Source organism: Puma concolor, chromosome A2, assembly GCF_028749965.1.
Source record: "Puma concolor isolate L17-30 chromosome A2, mPumCon1.1.hap2, whole genome shotgun sequence".
In the NCBI taxonomy this organism is placed as follows: domain Eukaryota; kingdom Metazoa; phylum Chordata; class Mammalia; order Carnivora; family Felidae; genus Puma; species Puma concolor.
Window position 1 is genome coordinate 42,312,476 of NC_141668.1, and position 16,750 is coordinate 42,329,225.

The following is a 16,750-nucleotide window of genomic DNA, read 5'->3' on the forward strand; positions in this document are numbered from 1 at the left end:
ATAATGAAAAAAGCAAGACCTAAAAGAATATATGCTCTATGATTCCAATTATGTGGATTTCTAGAAAAGATAAAGCTTTTTTAGCGTCAGAGAGCAGATCAGTGATTGCCTAGGGCTGGGAGGGAGGAGGGGAGCGGTTGACTGCAAAGGGGCACAAGAAAACCTTTCTTGGTTTAAGAGAACATTTTAAACCCTAAACTGGGGAGAATCTGTTGCTCAGAATAGAAGGATGTTACTTTCACAGAAAACAAGGAAGTGCTGAGAAATAAATTTGTTTATGGAGGATGGTAAAAAGAGCAGAGTAGGGAAAATAGATGCTCAAAGGACCAAAGTATAGAAGAATAAAGAACTCCAAAGGTGAAAAGAGTGGAAACTTGAAAGAAACTTCTCAAAGCTTCAAACTACAGAAGGCTGATTGGAGCCTCATAACACCAGGGATGTGAGCCTCACCTATTTGACACTGAGTTTGTAATATGTAAATTTCCCTACTTGATTTTGTGATTTTTTTTTAATAATAATTCTACACTTGTAAAAACGAAAAAGAATTTTTATTTTTAGAGAGAGAGTGTGATTGGGGAGAGGGGAAGAGGGAGAGAGAGAGAGAGAGAGAGAGAGAGAGAGAATGAGAGAGAGACAGAGACAGAGACAGAGAGAGATAGAGAGAGAATCCGAAGCAGGCTCCATGCTCAGTGTGGAGCCTGACATGGGGCTCAATCCCATGACCCTGGTGATCGTGACCTGAGCTGAAATCAAGAGTCAGACGCTCAACCAACTGAGTCATCTAGCTGCTCTGGTTTGTGATCTTTACACAGCTGTGCTCCCTGTCCTTCTTTGGGTCTGGAAGGAGAACTTAGCCCTGTATATGCAGAAGCAAACAATGTGGAGACTGCAGGTGTGGAAATTCTGCAGGAAAATTGACAGGAAAATTCTCTCTGATTCCACTAATTGGTAAGACATGAAATTACCTCCAATAGCAGAAAGCAAACAAGGAACATTTTCTTTGCTTTTCTTGGGACTCTTTCATGACAAGATACACTGTGATATTTTCTACTGATGCCCTGCTGGAAGCCCTCTCTACTCCTCCCAAAAGTATGGAGTGCTGATATAGTAAATGGCATGCCCAGATGGAAATAAGCCCTTTTAGCCTAATACATATCCCCAAATCCCCTCTACCCTTGAAGGAGACAGTACTTCCCTGGTGTAGAGAGAAAGACTGGAGCAAAACAAAGACAATAGGACTGGAGGCATGAGTTCAGTCTGAAAGAGAACATAAGAACAGATGTCCAAAACTAGGTGAGAGTAGGGGTGAATACTAATGCCAGGGGGCCTGGAGGTGGGAGAGAAGTAAGATATGGTTACTGGGATTCAGAACTGAGGAAATAAACTAAAGTAAATAGGAAGCAAGAAGGAATCAAATTAAGTGGGGAGGATTGCTAGGAGATGCTAAAACCACTGGTTAAAAGATCATTCTGGAATAGGATATTTGCACAGTGTAAAGTATCCTATCACTGATTTCTTATTACTTGTAAAGGGAAAATTTACTTTTTCACTGGAGTTATTCACTTGGTGGTGACATTTCCCAGGTGGTTAAAGTTAGTACCACCAAGACTGGCATAGACTGACAATGCATATACCAGTGTGATGTAGTGTCAAGTCCCCATATCGCTCATGAAATGTTCTTACCATAAATGTTTAACCTGAAGCCCTAATCCATATAGAAAAAAGTACAAAGGATAAAGGGGTAAGTGAAATCACACCACAAGAGACAGACAAATCCAGAGTGTGAGCTATTCTCTAAGAGGGTTTGCCTGGACCCCACACCTTATTAGTAACAAGGATTAGAAATACAGGTTCTAGATAGAAGGAAGGGGATATTTTGCCTCCTAATACTGTAGGCAATAGATAAAGTGAACGGATGAGTTAGAATCTGGATGACCAAAGAAGAAACCTCAGTTAGACCCTGAGACCCAAAGCTTAACAAAAAAAAAATTGGAGGTTAAGACCAGGGTCTCACTATATAGCATTTATAGAATAAAAGTGAGAGGAACTAGTGAATCCAAAGACTCTGATCCTTATCATGGCAGAGGAAGCCACTTAGTGGGGTGTTTTCCAGAACCCTGATCTGTTCTCACCTAATCTGTGGGTGTGGGGAGACACTGATGCCTGACTGCATTAAATTCAAAAAGACTTAGAGAAGGTGAACCAGGGTCTTTGGTCCCAGAGATCAACCACATAAACACAGACATGACCTAACAGTAACATAACAAAGAATTTTGCCTTGCTATTGGATCAGCAGTGAGATAGATGCATTTGAAAAATAATTGACAAGATTTAGCTGTATTGTTTGTAATGGTTAATTAATTAATTAATTTATATGACAACTAACTTTTTTTTAAGGATCAAGACTGGTGTCCTTCAAGGGAAAGATGGTTAAGATGAGAGAGATTTGAAACCATAGGATTTGAAACCATAGAAGTTAGAGTAACGGAGAGCATTTAATCCTCAGGAGAATGTTTAGATAGAATTCAGTGTCTGTCTTCAAAAATCTGAAAAAGGGTATATCTTGGAGGAGGGATGTGACTTATTCCATGTTAACTGCAGAGGGCAGAGCTGGGATCAAAGGGTACAAGGAGGTGGATTTGTCTAATTGCTGTGCAAGGAGAGACACAGAGTTCCCTGTTTACTCTTGGAATAATTATGACAGCTAACATTTACTGAGTGCTCATGATGTCTGCACTATAGTTGAAGTCTTTATATGTCTTAGCTAAAAAGTTGTGGATCTAATTCATAGTTACTATTACAAGTGCTCATAGCATCATTGGTAAAGGTTCCTTTTACTGGCTGCTTATTAACTTACTTCGTTTGGATACTTACCTATTTACTGTTATTATATCATTATCATTTTACAGATGAGGAAGGCTGATTACTTTTCTGGAATCATCCTACTTTAAGTTATTGGCTTATAATGATCTGGACCCAAGTCTTCCTGCTACTAATATTGCCTTCAGAGGTTATGCATATAATAAGAGGTCAGATCAGGGCTGTTCATTAGAAATATAATGTGAGCCACTAATGAGAGCCATATGTGTAATCTTACTTTTTCTATTAGCCACATTAAAAATGTAAAAATAAGCTATTGAAAATATTTTAATTATTACATATATATATTTATACTTATATTTTAACCCAATACAATAACCCAACTGACTCATCACATCTTAAATTATTATCATTTGTTCAAGTGATGTAATCAACACAAAAATTATTAACAAGGTATTTAACGTTCTGTTTTTCACACTAAGTTCTGTGTCTATATTTTCATAACATCTCAGGACTAGCCACATTTAAAGTGATAGTTGCTCGGGGCTCTTGGCTGCTAATGAGGAGCCAGCACAGGGTTAAAATTTAAATCTCTTTGCAGGGGAGAGAGTGGGATTGCAATTTAAAGAGGACCTTTACCTTCCACCTTATATTCCAACGCCTCCTTGCTCCTGATTTACCTCCTTTGCCAGTTTGAAGTAACAACTGCCTTTGTCTTTTCTGGTAGAGCCAACGTATATACTTCTGAATTTGGAGAGAGCAGGTGTTTTTCCTGCAACCTTCCAAGGACTGTCATTTCCCTTCTGGCAGCTACACTGGGAGTTCATTTGTTTGAATTTTGCTTTGAAAGTCACAAAAGTAGGTTGCATTAATTAAATAACGTACTCCAAATACCAAATTGGGGGTAGAACGTCTTGCTTTATGAAAAGTTATGCAAAATTAGGGAGTCCCTGGTTTAATTGATTAGAAATAAATAGTGTAAATGCATAGGTGACTATAAGAGGGAGTAAAGGTTTTGTTATTTTTGCCACGCTGCTCACGGGTAGAGGCAGAGCGTCAGAACAAACACACCAGCCTCTTAAAGTAGCTTTAAAACAGCCCACCGAAGTTTCCCCTCGAAATTCCAAACCAGCTGCCAAAAATGAAAGCTTATAAAAAGATGCCACGCGCTCTCGGCCTCCCGGAGGTGGCGCTATGACGGTGACGGAGTTAATTAGTGCCTGCAAAGCGCCGCGTGTGAGCTCATCCGAGAAGTCATGCTCTGCACACATATTATTTATAGCCGATCTGAGGCGTGCACGGTGTTTGACATTTTTCTTCTTTTTAAGTAGGGGGACTTCAAAAAGTCGTGGACATTTCCCTCCACCCTCCACCCCGCAGGCAAAGTGCAGTAGGCAGGCTCCAGGGCGCGGGCGGGAGGTGAAAGCGCCAACCACGCGTGCCGGCGTGCAGGTGCCGGGGGCGGCGGTGGCCACTCTGCAGCGTCCGCTCGGGAGGAGAGTTCACGGTTGATCTCGGGATGCCTTGCAGATGCAAAATGTGTCTCTGGCCAGCAGGAGGAAGGAAGAGGAAGTGAGAGCAGCGGCAGCCGGCGGCGCAGCAGCCGGCGGATCCCCAGTGTAAGTGCGTGTGCGCGGGCGAGGATGGGCACGGGATAGAGGCAGAGCCACCCACACGGCCGCGGCCCGGAGCTGAGGGACAGAGCTTCTGGCCCCCCTTCAATGGTCACGGGTCGCCAGAGCTCTGGTCGCGCGGAACCCTCGCCGCCACCGCCGCTGTCCTGCGACCCGGGGCAGGTTCGTAAAGTTTCCTGGACTGGCGCCGCGCCCCGACTCGCCGACCTCAGCGCGGCCGGGGAGGGAGCTGAGGCTGGGGCACTGGAGGAGGCGTCCTGTTCTGGGGGACTCTGGGCGCCGCGGAGACACTTTTGTTTCCTCCCTGGGGGCTCCGCGGCTGGAGCAGGGGTAGCCGCGGCGCTCTGCGGGGCGAGGGCTGCGGGCGCTCCGGGGCGCTCAGCAGTTGGGGAAGTCTGGGCAGAGCCGGGCGGCTGGAGTGGGAGTGGGAGTGGGAGCGGAGGGAGGGGGCGCGGGAGATGGAGAGCAGGGCCCGGGGCCCGGGAACCCGCGGAGGCGATTTGGCCAGGGCCGGCTGGTGGGGGCCGCCGAAGGACTGCGCTGCTGGCTCGGGGGGGGGGGGGGGGGGGGGACTGGGGACAGGGGAGTGTGGGATTTGGGGGCTTGGAGATCCGAGAGGCTGCGCCTGGGAAGGTACTGGCAGCTCGGGCTCCGGCTTTTCTCTGGTACTCGCAGATGGGAGGGAATCCCTCGGCGACCGCGCTCTTGGGAGGGGACAGCGATGGGCTAGAGGGATGGAGGGCCCGAAGGGGCAGGAGGAAGCGATTGGGGCGGCTGGGACCCTCAGGGGCGACAGTTAGTAAATACTCGCCTCCTGGGAACATGCCGGGGTCTCCCGCTGGGACTCGGAACGAAGGAGGCGGGGGAAGGGGGGTTCTATGGGAGATACTGGCATGGAAGGGGGGGGGCACCAGGCGCGCCTTCAGAGTAGGGGCCAACGGAGCTTTGGGGGTCCTGGAATCCGAGCTGAGAGGGGCGGCGGAGATCGCTAGAGTAGCTTTGAGGAAGAGGAAATACAGAAGTCTGCCAGCCCTGGGGTGCGCGCGTGTGTTTGGGGTTGGGAAGTCCGTGTTGTGTCGCGGGCGCGCGCGAGGGCGGCGAGCGTGTGAGCAAGTGAGCGTGTGTGTGTGTGTGTGTGTGTGTGTGTGTGTGTGCTGTGTGTGTGTGTGTGTGTGTGTGTGTGTGTGTGTGTGTGTGATCGCGAGGGGCTCCGAGCTTGGGACTTCCCGCCAAGTGACCCTCTCCCGCTTGGGGGCCGGACGTTTGAAGTTGGCAATTCCGGGCAGAGGTTGTTGGCGGTGGGACCTGCGTTGACCTAAAGCTGCAGGGCTTGGCCTCCCCCAGTGACCTGGCCCTGGGGTCCTCTGGACAGCTCTTAGGACTCACTGAGCATATTTTGTGCAGCCCTGTGCCTCGGACCATGGGCCTGCTAACACCGCTGGCCAAGAAGGATGCGGACTTAATCCGCTGTATTTAAGATTTCAGAGAAGCTTGAGACCAGGGTTTCTGCCTCCGGAGGCAGGGACTTGCAGGCTCCCAGGTTATCGCTGCTAGTGGCTTGGGGGTGGCGCGGTGGAAGAATTTCGGAGGTTTTTGTTTGTTTGTTTATAAAATAAAATAATTAATGATATGCATTTATGCATCAATCATTTGAGGGTAACTTTAGGAACTAGAGGGGCATAACCCCACTGGGGTTCACTTTTAGATCAAAAGGCTGGCAGTAGCTATTGTTAAGGGCCTCTTCTGGTTGTGGTTTTTCATTTTTCCCCTCCATACCCACTTCCCAAGGTTATTTCAAGGATTTTTGTTTCCCAGTTTACAGAACTGGGGACTCAGAAGCCCAGATACCCTGCCGTCAGGTGGCAGACTTTTTTTTTTTTTTTTTTACACGGTTGCCCTTCTGAACTTCTGCTCTTTACTATGGTACATTTCCTATCTCTTGAGGGCTGTTACAGGTTAAATGTTGCCTTTTTTCCTAGTACATTTATTACTCAGATTTTTTTTTTTTTTTTTTTTTTTTTTTTTTTTTTTTTTTTTTTTTTGTTAAATTAGATGGACTGGTTGTCTTGGGAAATTGTGAGGGAATGACTTGACCTGCAGTGTTGGAACTCTGCAGTGGGGGGTGGGGTCTGGAGGGAAGGGAACTGGGGAAAAAGTTAGTAGGTGTCCGGGAAGGGGAAGTTGTGAGGCAGTCCCAGACCTGGGTCTGGTAGAATTTAGGATCCCTTTTTGGGCTACAGGATGGGTAGTCCTGTTAGTGGCCATATCTTCACACACACACACACACACACACACACACACACACACACACACCCGCCCCCATCCCCTTGTCCTATTCCTACTTTTCTTAAAACTGCAGCCAGGGGCGCCTGGGTGGCGCAGTCGGTTAAGCGTCTGACTTCAGCCAGGTCACGATCTCGCGGTCCGTGAGTTCGAGCCCCGCGTCGGGCTCTGGGCTGATGGCTCAGAGCCTGGAGCCTGTTTCTGATTCTGTGTCTCCCTCTCTCTCTGCCCCTCGCCCGTTCATGCTCTGTCTCTCTCTGTCCCAAAAATAAATAAACGTTGAAAAAAAAAAAAAAAAAAAAAAACTGCAGCCAATCTGATTGACTTAACATTCTTCTTTTTCACCAAGTTCTTTCCCCGGGACCTTTGCATATGTTATTCCTTTTGCACAAAGAACTTTTCCCCACATGTCCAGATGGCTCACTCCCTTGCACACTTCAGGTCTCTTCTACCCAGTTGTCAGCTTATAGGCAGCCTTTCCTGACCTCATGTAAAATAGCAACCAGCCACTCCATGGTCCTCTTAAGTAACTCAGTTCCACCCCCCCTTCAGCATTTATTACCCCCTGGCATTACATATTCATTTGTTTATTTGATTATGTCTGTTTTCCCATTAGAATGGAATTTCCATGAGGGTAGGGACCTTGACTTGTGTATAGATACAGAACCTAGACTGATGTACTGACCGAGAGATGCCTATTATGGGAAATATACCAGGCAAATATTGCAGCATCAGTGGCAAGTGAACCCAGGTAACAGGCTTTTGCTTTCTTTCTTTCCTTTGTCCTTCCTACCATGCCCAGCCATTCTTCTTGCAGACCTCTTTCTGCCCTGAGTAGACTCAGAATTTTAGCCTGAAGAAAGGAACAGAGAGGTGATTCCTTGAGAGAGTAGAAGACCAGTATAGTTTATTGATAACACGTAGCCACTTCTGATCTGGTGTTTGTTTTATCATATTCCTTGGAGAAAGTCTTTGCAAAAGTACGTGTTGCTTTACTCAAAGAAATGCCCCCTCAGGAAGAAGGGCATTGCTGTGAGTGGGGTGAAGTCAGATATCCACTCTATCTTGTTCTGCTTTCCCAGAAGATGGAGGTGAAGGCAGAGGAGGAGAAGACGTAAGGAAGAAGAGAAGCGGCAAATGTCTAGGAGAAGAAAAATGAAAGGGAGAAAACAGATGAGGGGCTTCTATAGTGCTTCTAAATCATAAGCATTTATGAAATTACAGTATTGAGATAAGATAATACTTAAGTGGTTTAAAGTAATTTACCCCCTTTGGGTGTTTGTTGTGAATGGGTGGGGAGAGGTGGAGGAAGAGAGTGCTTTGAAGCCCTTGCAGAGAGGATGTGGCTGGGGTGTGCCAAGGGGCTCTACTGAGTGCACACGTTGCTTACCTTACCATCTTTCTTAACACTGAAGGTTTAGAGCTAATCATTCCTATGGAGGACATTTCCTGTTCTGATCTAAGACACTGGGTACCCTTAAGGTTTGTAACAGGAAGCCTGCCACAACTTTTTAATGCCTGAAACCATCCAGGTGGGTAGTTTGGTTTTTAAGACATTCATTCTATTGAATTGGGAAAAGGTGGGGAATTACTAAACCCTGTCTACATCACAAAGCCTCAAGTGTTTGCTGCTAATTATGCAACTCCATCTCTGCTTCCTTCTTGTCAACTAGTCTAGTGTTTTTGAAGTTTGGGGTTGCAGTCTAGGAGTAGACCATAATATCAATTTATCATGTCCAAACCAGCAGTTTAAAACATGAAATAGAAGGGTACAATGGAAAATAGGGTGTTTTACAAAACAGACACTGAATCTTAATGTCAAATGCGTTGCTTAAGGTTAAAAAAAAAGTCTATTAAAAGGTCTATTTTAATAACTCTGGAGGCCCTAGGAATCTACATTTTCAACCAATTTGCCAGAGATCCTGATGAAAGTGGTTCACAAGGCCATACTTTAAGAAATATTTAGCTGCTCCCACCCCTTACCAATGCTATTGGTTTAATTTCCTTCAAAAGCTGCTATTTACAAATGTTCAATTAGATGCAGTGAAAATGTTAGCCATTGACTTAACTTTTAAAATGCTACTGTTTATAGAACTTGATGATATGCCTGGCTGTGATTCTGCCATATTGGCAAAACTGGAAATCTGGTTGGTATGTTTGTCACTTAGCGATATGGCGAGGCAGTAGATTCATCGGAAATAACTCTTTAACCTTACTTAGAATAAAATGAATGTACTCTTTTCTGGCCAAGTTTTAGTTTAGTGCTTTGGAGGTCTTTGGAAGCTTAATCAACTTTTCCTTTCATATTTTATACCCGGTATTCCCCATATGCCTATCTTAATTATTTTTGGACATTTGCAAAGACACTAGTCATCTTTTCTTGTGGCAGCCATGCTGCTGTGATACATAATTAGATAAAACATTTTATTTTATTTATTTATTTTTACGTAGGCTTCATGCCCAGTGCAGAACCCAACACGGGTCTTGAACTCAGGGCCTTGAGATCAAGACCTGAGTTGAGATCAAGACTCAAGATGCTTGACCAACTAAGTGTTGGTTAAGGTACCTCTAAATAAAACATTTTAGAGGACTTGGGCTTGGGCCTGACCAACCAAAGAAGAAAAAAGGGTGAGAACTTTAGCACCATCCAAAACAAAGATTTTAAAGACCAACCATCCAGGAGAGAGTGTGTGGCTCCCGTGAAAGGCATGTGGCCCCTGAAAGCCTTTGACTATGCTCAGCACAGCATTGTTAGGTACAGCGAAGCCATCCCTGCATGCATAACACACAGAGGGGTTGCGGTTTTCAATCTCCTGGATAATTTAGGTTGTGGGAGTGTTAACAATTCTAACTTATTTATAATAACCAGTCCTGAGGCCCATAAAACATTGTTAGGATCCGGGGTTAGGTTAACTGTGTTTTCTAAACTTTCACAGGATAAGTGCAGGTACAGTTTGACCAGAATTTTGTCACTGGCCTAAGGAAGTGAACAGTGAAGTATCCAATAGGAATCTGTGTGGGAGAGGGAACGCTAGCACATTAAATAGAATTAACCACAGCAACAACCTGGCGTAGTGCTGAGTGGAGAGATTAGTCACATGTATAAATAGAAGGAGATGACGATTCCCAGTCAGTGTTCTAGGCCCCCACAAACACTGATTTCCAGAATCTGAGCAAGATTATTATTGGAACCTCAATTTTAGGAATTGAGGCTACAGTTTTGGCTATTTTAGTTCTAACAGTTAATTCAGGGAATAAAACTTCCCTCAGTTAGAAAACGTTTACTACTTGCTGGACTCCAGGACTGCTGTGTGTCGGGTGGGTTGTACTTGTTGGGTAAGGGACAGTGGTTGGAGGGCACCATGATTAGGTAAGCCCTGATTGAGCATTGCCTCAGTGGTCTTGGAGTCACAGGATCCGTGCAATATTTTCCTCCTTGCATCAAGAGCTGACACCCTTCTTCCCAGAATGCTGCTTTGGAAACGGTGGAGAATAGACAGCAGAGTATTATCCTACTTTACAGATGTGGCTTGAAGGAATGAAATGTCACGGGGATATTTGGAGAGTAGATCTGAGCTTTCCTGACTCTTCTTCCCCTGTTGGTCCTTTCCCGTGCACCATGATGCCTGTTTTGGTGATTTCCTGCTCTTGTTGGTTCTCTTGTACTAGCCTGGCCTGAGGCCAGAACCCCCATGTTGAGCTAGGCTGCAGTGCATCCAGGGAGCACTTCCCTCCTGTATGCTGGTAGAAGTGACCTGGGTTCCAGTGGATGTGCTTTGTGTTGCCGTGGCTCCCAGGGATGTGCTTTCTGCCACTGAGACCAAGTTTTGCTGAGTTGGTGTCTCTCTTTGGATATCTCATTCCGAAGCTAAACTAGTGGGGGGGACAGCATGCCCATCACCTAAGCTCATGATATTGGAGCATATAAGCCAGAATGGAATTCATTAATCAAAAATGAGAACAGTGTTTGCCAAGGAGAATAGACACATATTCTTTAGCGAACACTTTTTTTTTCTCTCTCTCTGTGGGTGAGTCATGGTGAAAGCAAAAGCATGGAACCAGTTGGTGGTGGGGAGGGACCGAACGGTGGTAGGGAATACATTTAACAGCATTTTCCATCTAGTCTTAAGTTTTGCTACTTCTGCCCCATAGATTAATACCAACTAAGGGAACCAGAGACTGGAGTCTTCAACCAGAATGGTTTTTCCCTTGGGTGATGCTGAAGCTACTGATTCTGTTCTTTTTCTCCTTGCAGGCTATTGCCTTTTTTTTTTTTTTAAAGTTTATTTATTTTTGAGAGAGAGAGAGAGAGAGACAGAGAGGGTGAGTGGGGGAGGGTCAGAGAGAGAGAGAGAGAGAGAATCCTAAACAGGCTCTGCAGTGTCAGCGCAGAGCCCGATGTGGGGCTTGAACTCATGAACTGTGAGATCATGACCTGAGCCGAAATAACCAACTTAGCCACCCAGGAACCTCTGGCTATTGCCAGTTCTATGTTGAGTCTTTATTTCAGGCAGTCTCAACCTCAGCACTCTTGACATATGGGGCCGGATAATTCTTTGTTGAGGGTGCTGTCCTGTGCATTGTAAGAAATACTAGCTTTTTTTGGCCTCTACCCTCTGGATGCCAGGAGCAACACCCAGTTGTAATAACCAAAAATGCCTCCAGACATTGCCTATTGTTCTTGAGAGGGCAACCCCTCATCCCCCAATTGAGAACCATTGTTTTGTTTCCTTACGTAAATTAGACTAATTGTGTGCTGTCTGACAGGCTAGACTTTTGATAGCAGTTTGTAAGTGCCCCAGTTTTCTTGATACTGGTGAATTCTTAGACCCTGAGGTGGTGTATTCACAGATAGATGGCCTCACCCTATATGTTCTTTGATTTTCTCTAGATCTTCAAATTTCCTCTGGAGCTTCCTTCCCTCCTGTATTACAATTGTCTTCCTAACCCAGCTCCCTTTCAAGTTTGAATTTCATGTGTGTTTCTTCCTGGTCTGCTGTGGCTGAAGAAACCTAGCAGCTCATGATTTTATGTTTCAGTTTCCACAGAAGGTCTGGAATTCTGGCCACTGGTTGCTGCCTTAACCATCACCTCTACCTAATGGGAATATGATAAATGAAATGAGGAAGGTGGTTAACAAAGCTCAGTTTGGCTACATTCAGAGGCCTCTGTCACAAGATTAAGGAAGTGTCTGTGTGGGAATGAGTTAACAGGGTGAAATACCTCCTCCTTTGCTTGTAAAATGTACCTTGGCTAGTTGGATAGTAATAGATATTGATATTCCATTAGTGTGACCAGGACATTGTACTGGTCAGGGGAAAAGCTTTAAGGTACGTTTGTATGTGAAGTCCTTTCCCCCTCTATCCATTAGATTTCTGTCCTAATCTTGCCACATTTATTTTCTTATGTAATTATCTGTTGACCTTTTATTTACCTTCACTGTTTGGCTGCAGTAATAGTGCAGAGCATCATCTAGTGGCTTAAGTAATGTAGAAATATTGCTGGCTTGTATGCTGGCTATGTCTCCCCAAGGCAGCAGCCTTCTTATAAGTCACAGCCCTATGCCAACCCTCCACCCTTCCTTCCGCCCTTTGTGCCTTTTTTTTTTTTTTTAAGTTTGAAATTACGTTTAGAGAGCCAGCATTTTGTGCTATGGGGTTCTGTGGCTGAGCAGTGCTAGATGAGCTATATTTTCCAGTCTGCTACACACAATTACCCTTAATTTTGAAGCGTAATGCATTTCAAAATATTTTTTTTTTTCTGTTTTCAGGCTCTTTAATCCAAATGCAGAGCCACAGCTGGCTTTGCCCGTGGCCCTGAAAAGGCATGTGGCTTGGGAGGTAGAGCTAGTGGAAGGACTTTGGTTAGATTGCGTATTTTTGGCCGAGTGAAGAGTGAATTCCAATCACACTCAGTAAGGCTGGTTTTTACTTGACTCCTGACCACCTTCGCCCCTTGCCCCGCCTCGCCGTTTTTAGAGCATTTTTAGAGTAGACCCTGTGCCCCAGTTATTCCAATTGTGGGCCACTCTGTGGGAAGTGACTGAGTACTCAAAAATTTAGGTTTGGGGGAAGGGGTTGATTCTATCATACACTTAATAGTAAGCATGTGTTGTGTATGTATGTGTGAGAGAGAAAGACACACACCCACATACACATACATTTATGCAGCTCTCTTAATAATGAAAGGTCTTAGAAGCAAAGACACTTAACTATATCAGCTGCTAAATCTTATTTTCTTCAGTGCTTGTCATATTTACAGCAAGTCAGTACAAATTTTGTTAAATCAGAACCTTTATCAAGGAATGAATGTTTCCATCATTTTTGGACTTACTCTACTGCCACGAAGTGACTTCAACTCATTAGAACTATTTTCTCAGTTACTATCCATTCTTCAGTGGAGAGTTTTGGGAAACATTTGCCTGGGTTTATATGAGAGAAGCACAATAAAGATTTATTTATTAATTGTAGTATACTTTAAAAAATAAATGTGTGGCTTACACTTAAATGCACATAAATGTTTTCACATTGAAATATTGCTACACTTACAGCACCCACCATAACACATTATTTACATTATTCGTTCATTCATTCATTCGTTTATTCAGCAACCATTTTAATTGCATTTCATGTTCTGAGGTCAAGGCACTTCTTGGACATTATAAGATCCACTTCATATGAGCCGTATGGGAAGAGGGGCTGTGTGGAACACAGACCCATTAGCAGATAGTCATAATGGAGTGTGATAAATGTATGTGTAGAGTGTTTGCAGATCACAGAGGAAAGAGTTCACAATAAAGTAACTTTGAGAAAGATCTGGAAAGCTGAGTATTAAAAGAAAAAAAAAAAAACACATGATATGTCCAAGGAATACATCAATCAGGGTAGTCAGGAGAAAGTCTGGAAGAGGCCTTGTGTCAACTCTTCTGGGAGCTGGGCATTTAGATTGAATGGAAAGGAAAAACAAAGGATTTTAGGTAAGGAAAAGATACAATTGGAATTTGATGAGAAATGTAACTGCCAGGGCACCCAGGGAAGGTAGATGAGAGGGGGCAGCAGGAAGGAGGTACCAAGGACTGACGGAAGCTGTAAGCTTCTTCCTTCTGCAGCTACCCAGAAAAACATGCAGTCTTAGGCAAATGAATAAATAAGTAAAGCAGCATGCTTGCGGTGTAAATGCAACCTGAAAACAGGTCTCTCTACCCTACCTTCTAGTCTGAGTAGTGGGCCATCCTCTTCCTTTAAGGAAACAATTTCCAGAGACAACCCCCCACCCCCAACCAACGGCTGGATGGAAGTTGGAGAGAAAGGATATTGACATTGATGAAAACAAAACAAAACAAAACAAAACAAAACAAAACAAAACAAAACAAAATAAAACTTGGTGACTGATTAGATTTGGAGAGAAGGGAAAAAGTAGGAGCCTTTGAGATTTAAAGCTAAATAAATAAATACTTGCTGGCTGAGGATTCAGGTATCTTTTTGACTTTATCAGCTGAATGACTTGGTGTAAGTTAATTATCATTCTCAGCCTCAGTTTTCGTATCTGAAAGGGGAGGTAATCTAAGTCCCTATCTCTTGGAGCTGCTGAGGTAATTAAATGTAATGATGATTGTAAAGTAGGGTACCCCAGAAGCAGTGCATTGGATTTGCTGTTGTTACTGATGTTATTATTACTAATTCAAATAGTTACTATTCAGGCTTTTTATTCAAATATCTTGCTAAAATCCTTTAAAGACATACATTTATTATTTCATCTTCTCTATGAGTTGTAAGTAGCCCAGGAAATTCCTGTTAAGGTCCTGGCTAGACTGTTAGTTTGATTTATGTCTCTTTTGCTCAAGAACACAGAGAGGTAAGCTGCTGAAATACAGGTCAGGGGAAATTACGATCAATTGTGAATGAAAAGAACTGACCTAATGAATCCTGTTAGCAACTTGAGGTCCTCAAGTAGAAGCTCTTGTAAATAGATTTCTTTCTCCCATTCACTTGGAACTAACGTGGGGTTTTGCTGTGTTATTTTATTATTATTTTGCTTCATGTAGAGAGAATGGAGGTTGCTAATTGGGACTCTTCCCCTTTCCTTGATTCCAGTTTTCTGGGGGGGGGATGTTTGCACTTGCCCGGTGTGGACAGGAGCCCAGTGAGAAACGCCCCACTTAGTGGAGTACTGGTGGAAGAGCAAATGGCAGGAATTTAATTCAGTTGAACTGGGTTTCATCGGTTGTGTTGCCTATTAAGGAAATTCAGTGGTTCCAATAACACTTTGTAAACGTCTCTTTTTGAATCATTTGGAACATTCCAGTAAGTAGGGACCTATTAATGTTCAATGGCAGGTGGGTGGTAGTAAAGTGTTAATCTTTCTTCTTTGATCTGAACCTGTCAACCTGATTAGGAAATACTCTGGGGATTAAAACAGAAAAATAAAAGTAGGATGACTACAGTCCTGAGTGTGACCCAGCATCGATCTGTTGGCCCAGAGTAATGAAGCATGCCAACTCTCCCTTTCAAAAGTGTCTCAGGTTGGACAATTCATTTTATGGCCATCTAAGTAGAAACCACCTGTTTCCATTTCTGTTTATTTTTTCTGGCTTTTGCTAGTTGTTTGGGTGACTTTTCTGCTTTATGTGCCTCCAGGAAGGCAACAACTGGCTTGCAGACGCACCAGCTCATTAAGGAGTAGCACATGTACCTGTCACTTGGTAATGGCCTTCACGAAGTGGATTGAAAAAAAAACCAACCTCAATGCAGACGCTAAACTGCCATGACGTAGAAGTGTGCAAGAGAACTGTGCGAAACGGAAACTGCTTCTCTAAACTTGTGCTTCGAAAGAGTGTGGCTTCCCCACCTCCCGTTGCTGTAGTTGTAGAAGTCACTCATATCTCCTCTAGATGCAAATCTCGTTTGGTATGTGACAAATCGCACCCTATTCTCAGTGTAAAATAAAATTTCCAGTCTCTATCTCTTCTCCCAAGAGGGTGATAAGTATGGATGATTCAGCTGCTGGGTTGTCACCTGTGTAGCAATACCTCTACACTGTGTATTAGGATTGGTGTGTAACTTTAAGTAGGATCCAATGTTAAATAAATGTTTAAAGACCCATAAAGAGATTTATGTAGTGAAACACAGATTTATAGTAAATCACTGGAGAATTACATTCAGAGCAAACTGCGTATCAGTTTAACTATGATTCAGACACCTTGATTTGCCCTGTACCCATTTTATGGGTGACGAAGTTTGTCTGTTAGAGAGGCTGGCTGCCCAGCATCATGCAGATCCAAATTCAGTGCTCTTTTCTGCAGCACACCAAATGCTAACTTTCCTGCTGCCAAGTCTCCATCAATTTGTCAAATTCATTTTTGCCTCAGTTGAACCTGTTACGTTGGGATGTTGTGTTGAGTGGCCATGCTACTTGGTGAAGGGTGGAGAACAATTTGGCATGAGACCTAGTGCCAGAACACAGGTGGCAGACTGTTCATCACCTGACCCCAGGGCTGACTGCAAGCAAGATGGCAGAAAGAAGAGGACGGTAGTAGTGGATTCACTTATATTCCCGTGAGACATGATTCTGCTGTCATAGAAGTTGTGACTTTAAAAAAAAATTTTTTTTAATGTTTATTTATTTTTGAGAGACACAGAGACAGAATGGGAGTGGGTTAGGGGCAGAGAGAGAGGGAGACACAGAATCCGAAGCAGGCTCCAGGCTCCTAGCTGTCAGCACAGAGCCCGATGTGGGGCTTGAACTCACGAGTTGCAAGATCATGACCTGAGCCGAAGTCGGATGCTCAACCGACTGAGCCACCCAGGCATCCCGGAAGTTGTGACTTTTGATGACTTGTTTAGAGCCATTTTAAATCTTTGAATATGCTACTGACAATTCTGGCATATGCAAGTGTCATGAAGCAGTCTGAGAATCGACTCCTGGAGCTGATCATGATAAGGCACATGAAGGGGTACAAAAATATAAGAAGTCATCATGAAAATCTCCAAGTTTGTTTTTATTTCAAAATATAT

General features: G+C 44.0%; 1 protein-coding gene across 4 annotated transcripts in view; it reads left to right on the forward strand.

The window, feature by feature from the left end:
- Positions 1–16,750, forward strand: part of ELMO1 (engulfment and cell motility 1) — a 727,703-nt gene that overhangs the window by 187,258 nt on the left and 523,695 nt on the right. For 2 of the 4 annotated variants that reach the window (XM_086692444.1, XM_086692474.1), the window contains exon 14: positions 813–948. The gene's annotated coding sequence lies outside the window, so the exon portion shown is untranslated. The other 2 variants (XM_086692460.1, XM_025930056.2) reach the window with 2 other exon arrangements.